This window comes from Eulemur rufifrons, chromosome 30 (genome assembly GCF_041146395.1).
Source record: "Eulemur rufifrons isolate Redbay chromosome 30, OSU_ERuf_1, whole genome shotgun sequence".
Classification (NCBI taxonomy): Eukaryota; Metazoa; Chordata; class Mammalia; order Primates; family Lemuridae; genus Eulemur; species Eulemur rufifrons.
Genome location: NC_091012.1, coordinates 52,727,311 through 52,734,277, shown reverse-complemented (window position 1 = coordinate 52,734,277; position 6,967 = coordinate 52,727,311). Strand labels below are relative to the sequence as shown.

Below are 6,967 nucleotides of genomic sequence, written 5' to 3'. Positions count from 1 at the left end.
TTAGTAACTGTCCCCCTGTAATTGCCACTCAGGAGCCACACAGCTGCTGGTCATAAAGACTCTCAATTCTCCCCATAGCTGGTGTCCATAAAGATTCTTAACTTTTCCCATCAATAACATCACCTTTTCAAAGCCTAAAGGAAGTTTTTAAGATATCTTTCAGGCCCCGAATTCCAATGGATGGATTGGCCCACCAGACCAGCAGCCCATACCAAGAAACTGACTCAAATGGAATTGTGACCCCAGGGACTGGAGCAACACAAAAAGATGATCCCTACACCCCTATGATTTTGCCCCAGTTAACAAACCTAATTGCCTAATCCCTTGCCTGTCAAATTATCCTTAAAACCCTGTCTCCCAAGTTCTAGAGGAGGCTGATTTGAGAAATTTCTCCTGTCTCCCCGCTTAGCACTATAAAGACTTTCTCAGCCATAAACCTACTGACTCAGCATATTGACTTATTCTTGGGCAGTGGGCAAATGAACGTGGTTGGGCAACAACAGACTTGCCAATGGAATGTACTGTCATACTTTTTAATTTTTGCTGATCTGATGGGGAGAAATGATATCTTGGTGTTGGTTTAATTTGCATTTCTCTGATTATATGTGAGGTTGGAAGCTTAAAGGGCCATTTATAGATGATAGATAGACAGATAGATAATTGTCTGTTCATGGATCTCCCCATTTTTCTATCGGGTATTTGGAACTTTGTTCATCGATTTTGAAGATTTCTTTGTATAGCCACAATTCTAGCCCTTTATCTGTGATACAGGTTGCACATATTCGCTTCCGGTTTGTTTGTTGTTTTTTGACTTTGATTTTGATGGGGCTTTCTGCCACACAATATTTCATGTAGTCACATTTATCAATATTTTTCTTTTATTGCCTCTAGCTTTTAAGTTATAGTTAATGAGCCTTTTCCCACACCAAGATTAAAAAGGGAAATTTGTTCATATTTTCTTTTATTATTTGTATGGTTTCATGTTTTACATTTGGATTCTTGATCCATTTAGAGTTGATTCCTCTGTATGGTGTGAAGATTGGATGTTATTTTATATTTTTGCAGATAGCTAGTCAGTATGCCCAGCACCATTTAAAAATCTGTCTTTGCCCTAGTAGCATATGTTTATTCTTTAAAAAATTTAATGATAAATAAAAATTTAAGGAAGAAAACAAAAAAGAAAACACCCAGAGATGACCACAAATTACATTTTGGTGATTGATGCGGTTTGAAAGTGTGTCCCCTCTGAAACTCACATTGAAATTTAATCCCCAATGTAACAGTATTAAGAGGTGAAGCCTGTAAGAGGTGATTGGGTCATGAGGGCTCCACTCTCACGAATGGATTAATCCATTAATCCATGAATGGATTAGTTATCACAAGAGTGGGTCTGTTATAAAATCCAGTTTGGCATGCTCTTGCCCTCTCACCGTGTGATGCCCTCTACCATGTTATAGCATAGCAAGAAGGCCCTCATCAGATGTGGCCTCTTGACCTTGAACTTCCCCGCCTCCAGAACTGTAAGAAATAAATTCCTTTTCTTTTTAAATTACCCACTCTCAGGTATTCAGTTATTGCAACAGAAAACAGACAGTGACTATATGCATTCACAGACACACACACACACACACACACACACACACACTTTTACAAGGATGGGATCTCATACATGCTGTTTTTATCATGGACAACTTTTTCTTTTTTTAGATGAGGAGTTGGAGATGGAGTGTGAAGCTGGAAGAGCCCTCAGTTGGGTAAGTCACTTCGCTTATCAGAGCTTCAGCTTTCCCACCGGTGAGCATTAGAAAGTGGAAACAAAATACGCAATACTTCACGAATTTGCATGTCATCCTTGCACAGGAGCCATGCTAATCTTCTCTGTATCATTCCAATTTTAGTATATGTGCTCCTGAAGTGAGCACTATCATGGACACCTTTATTCACATTTTTTTTGCACCATCCCTAAACATAATTAACAGCTTGGTGTGTGACCGTCAGCTCCTTTAATCATGTCCAGTTATTCACATACAAACCTATTCATACATGTATAGGCTTTTTTTTATTTGTTTTATAAAAATGAGGTCATATTATATATACTTCTCAGCATTTTATCTTTCCCATTTAACAATACTTTGAGGAATGCCTCCAAGTCTTCTGGTATAGACCTAATTCTTCCTTTTTAATAGCCTATAGTCAGTAATATGGATATGCCATTAAATACTGATGGCCGTTAATTTTTTCCCTTTTTTATCACTGAAAACTGAGCTACTACTAACATCCTTGTACATGGATCCTTATATAGTAGTGTCCTTGTTTCTGTGTTATTTTTCACTTTAAACTCTTCTATACTGTTTGAATTTTTACCATGAGCAACTATCAATTTTATTTAAAAAAACAAAATCTTTCAGTGTTTAGAGCTTGGGCTTTGCAACAAGCAAGACACATCTCAATTCAAATCCTCTAAGACTCAGATACTGCTTGTGGGAGTGTGAAGCAATGCATCCACTTTGGAAAACCGTCTGGCATAATTTACTACACTTGAATGTATATATACCCTATGGGCCAGCAACTCTACTCTTAAGCATATTCAACAGAAATGCCTGCACATGTGTGACTCAGAGAAATGTTCAAAGATAATCTTATCACTTCTATATGTAATACCTGAAAACAGAATATTCCAAGTGTCTGACAATAGTAAAGATAGATTGTGGCACATTCCTACAATAAAATACTAGACAGCAGCTCTTCTCAAAAATGTGGTCTGTGGACCTCTAGGTGGTCTCCCACCTTTTTGGCACCAGGGACCATTTTCATGGAAGACAATTTTTCCATGGACCAGAGAGGGGGGTGGTTTCAGGATGATTCAAGTGCATTACATTTATTGTGCACTTTATTTCTATTATTATTACACTGTAATATATAATGAAATAATTATAGAACTTATCATAGGTTGGGGACCCCTGCTCTAGGGAGTCCCAAAAACCCTCACAGGGAATCCTCAAGGTCAAAACCATTTTCATAATAATACTAAAAGGTTATTTGCCTTTTTCATTATGTTGACATTTGTAACGATGGTGCAAAAGCAAAGGGGTGTGTGTGTGTGTATATATATAAAGAAGAACTACCAGCACCTTAGCACAAATCAAGGCAGTAGTACCAACGGTACTGGTATTCATTATATTCTTCACCCCACACACATTCACAGTAAACAAAGTTTTGGATGAAGCAGTAAAAATCAATTTTATCAAATCTCAGTCACTGGGTACATTTAAAAGATTATTTTCCACATGATTAACTAGAAAGCATGCATAAAGCATGTCTGTTACATACCATTATACAATGGCTGTCTCAAGGAAAAGTACTTGTTTGAGTTGAGCTGAACTAGACACTTTTCATGGAACAACATCTTTACTTGAAAGAATGACTGACAAACTGGTTATTCAGATTTAGGCTTTTGGCAGATGTTCCATTTAAAATGAACAAAGTGAGTTTTTCACTCAACTAACAATATTTGCTATCAATAATAATTTTGGAGCTTTCAAGTAAAAATAAATTTTGGAAAATCTAATTGAGCTTGACAGCTTCCCAATGCTTAATGACTTTCCTGATGAAGTCTTTGACAATACTAACAACTGTGATTTTTTTTTTTGATAATGTGTAGTAAAATGAGTCAACATTTGGAAAATCTGCCTGCATATCTCAGTAAAACAATATTTTCCAAATGACCAATGCATGCTGTAACAAAACCAAGCATGGATAAAAGATCAATTCAAGGTGCAAGATAGATTAATGGACTTTTTAAACAACTGTGTTAAGGAATAATTGACATACAATAAACTGCACATATTTAAAGTGCATGATCTGATAAGCTTTGATATATGTAGACACCTGTGAAATAAGCACCATAGCCAAGAAAAAGAGCATATCTAAAACACCAAAAGTTATTTCATGCCCCTTTGTAGTCTCTCAGTTGCACACTTCTTTCTCCTCCCCAAACCATTCCCAGGCAACCTCTGGTATGCTTCCTGTCACTATAGATTGGCTTGCATTTTCCAGAATTTTATATAAATGAAATCATGCAGTATTTATTCTTTTTGTCTAGCTTCTTTTACTTAGAATAATATTTTAGGATTCATCCATATTGTTGCATGTAGTGTTTCATTGTATGGAAGTACCACAATTTATCTATTTACCTAGTGATGGGTATTTGGGCTATTTCTATTTATTAGCTATTATTAATAAAGATGCCATGAACATTCATGTATAAGTCTTTGTATGTACATAGGCTTTCATTTCTCTTCAGCAAATACTTAAGAGTGGAATGACCAGATCATATAGCAGGGGCATATTTAACATTTTTAGAAACTGTCAAAATGATTTTCAAGGAGATTGTGCCATTTTACATTCTCACCAGCAGTGTATAAGAGTTCCAGTTGCTCCACATCCTCATCAATGCTTGGTGTAATCAGTTAAATTACTTGGAAACAGTTTAAATCCTTCTGGGTCTTGCTTTTATGGTTGGTTATATGGGTTCACAGCAGCATTTGGTCTTGGCTACTCATTTCTCACTACCAAGGCAAGATCTTCCTGAGTATTCTACTCAATGCCCTGTGAATTATGAGTTTTTCCAGTCTGCCTGGAGGGAACAAGCACTATTTCTGGCCCCGTGTGAACACAAAGTACAGTTTCCTCTAATCATTTCAGATGGTTCTTTCCCAGCGTTGGGTAGTTTCCTTGCATGTACGTGCTGATCAGTACTCTGCTGAATACTCTAGGTCATGGGTCCCCAACCTATGGTGAGTTGTATAATTACTTCATTACATATTACAATGTAATAATAATATAAATAAAGGGCACAGTAAATGTAATATGCTTGAATCATCCAGAAACCATCCCCCCATTCCCTGGTTCATGGAAAAATTGTCTTCTGTGAAAATGGTCCCTGGTTCCAAAAAGGTTGGGGACCACTGCCTGGGTATTCTCTCCATGCAGCTCTTTCCTCGCTAGTGTTTCCTCTATGAGTCACAATTGGTAGACTTTTCTCAAGAAAGGTTTCCCAGAGGAAGGAGGGCTTGGACTCAAAAGACGGGCAACTCGCCCTAACTGAGAAGGACAGTAAAGGCAGGAAATTGTCTCCACATGGCCCTTGTTAAAATATGCTCATAACCTCAGAGGGTCTTTGGCTGTTAAAAATAAACAAAACAAAACAAAATATCCCAAGCCTTGGGATAATGGAAAGAAGTGATGTTGCCTCCGTCCAGAAGGTAGAACTAGAGGATTTGATGGAAGTCCAGTGGTGAGGAAGGTGCCTAACAGGGCACCCCCATTTCCTACTGCAGTGCTATGACCAGGACTACCTCTACTCTCCCTTAGCAAAAATAAATACTCCCAGGTAGATGGTTTTGTATACGAAATCAGAGTATTCCTACTTTCTTTACCTCCTTTCTGTCTCAGTCCATCCATTCTTGCTTCACAACTTTCAACAGAACCATCACTGTTCACTTAAGAGGAGATTGCATATTACAAAAAAACACAAAAGTGTCTTTGCAGGTCACGAAGAGCTGGGCTGTCCACCTGAAGCTGTAGGACAAACACTCCAGATGGTAGCCATTCCCTCATTCACTGAGCATGTATTGAACACCTACTATGTGCCTGGAGTTATGTTAGGTGCTGAGGACTCACAGGTACCTAAGACCCATGGCTTGCCCTAGTTCATGGTCTACAGGGGAAGACAGACACTTGGACAATGATGATAACACAAGATGTCAAGTTCTAAAATAGAGACAAGCACAAGTTTGGGAACATGGGAGAGAATGATTAGCTAAGGTGGGGAGATGAGGAAGTGGGTGGGTGCCTGGGAAGCTGCTCAGAAGGATGCATTTCAGCTGAGTCCTGAAGGATCATCAGGAATTTGGCAGGGAAGGGGGCGGGGGGAGATCACTGCAGATAAGGAAAACAGCATGAACAGTGGCAGAGATGGTGTCTATATGTGTGTGTGTGCACATGTCTAGGAAATGAAATGGCAGGAGCACTGAGCAGAGTGGCAGATGGGCCTGGAAAGCAGATTAGGGCCGTGAATACCACACTAAGGAGTTTGCTGTTTACCCTGAAAAGTAGGTATTCTGCCTCCCAAATAGGTATTACTTTCGGCCACCATTCCCTTCCCTGTGCCTGGTCAGTGCCCTCTCATCCTCTTCATTTCCTACCCAAACTGATCAATTTTCTTCATCAAATCATGCATTTGCACATTTATCAAATTTATTGGATAACTTCCACGTAACAACATCTTGTCACCTTGGAATGCTCATTTGTACCTGTTGCTTGTTGGAGCATGAAACCCAAGATGGTGGGACTATGCCAACATTCCTGTGCCCTTCTGGGGTTTGGCTGAGATCCCTGGAAGCTGGGTTCTTCCAGCTGCATATAATGTCAGTGTTTTGACGTATTTGCCAAGACTCTAGTTCATACTCAATGCCACATTTCTCACTAATTTTTTTGCTTTGGAAAATATAATTATTTGCATTAAAATATATTATTTATTTATATTAACATGTAATGAGTTTTTAAATTAATAACTAATTTTTTAAATTTCTCAGTTTTAATTTCTAATATAGTAAATATCAATAGATATAACCCACATAAGCAAAAGTTCTTTGGGTTCCTCAATAATTTTTATAAGTGTAAAGGCCAAAAGTTTGAGAGCTGCTATACTTAAAACATTCATAAATTTCACAAACATAGAGCAAAAGAAGCCAGACTCATAAGCATACATACTATTATATTTCATTTATATAAAGTTCAAAAACAGGAAAAACTAATCGATGATGTTAGAAACCAGGAAGTTGGTTACTTTGGGGGAAGAAAGAGGCATGGTGATTTAGAAAGGTGGCACATGAGGGGGTTTCTGGGATGTTGCCAATGTTCTATTCCTTGGTCTGAGTGCTAGTTATATGAGTATACTCGATTT

General features: G+C 38.1%; 1 non-coding gene across 1 annotated transcript; it reads right to left on the bottom strand.

Moving 5' to 3' along the window:
• Positions 1–1,815: 1,815 nt before the first annotated feature.
• LOC138379246 (U6 spliceosomal RNA) lies at positions 1,816–1,922 on the bottom strand. Its single transcript, XR_011232028.1, has one exon. It is a non-coding gene; the product is annotated as a U6 spliceosomal RNA (small nuclear RNA).
• Positions 1,923–6,967: the final 5,045 nt, after the last annotated feature.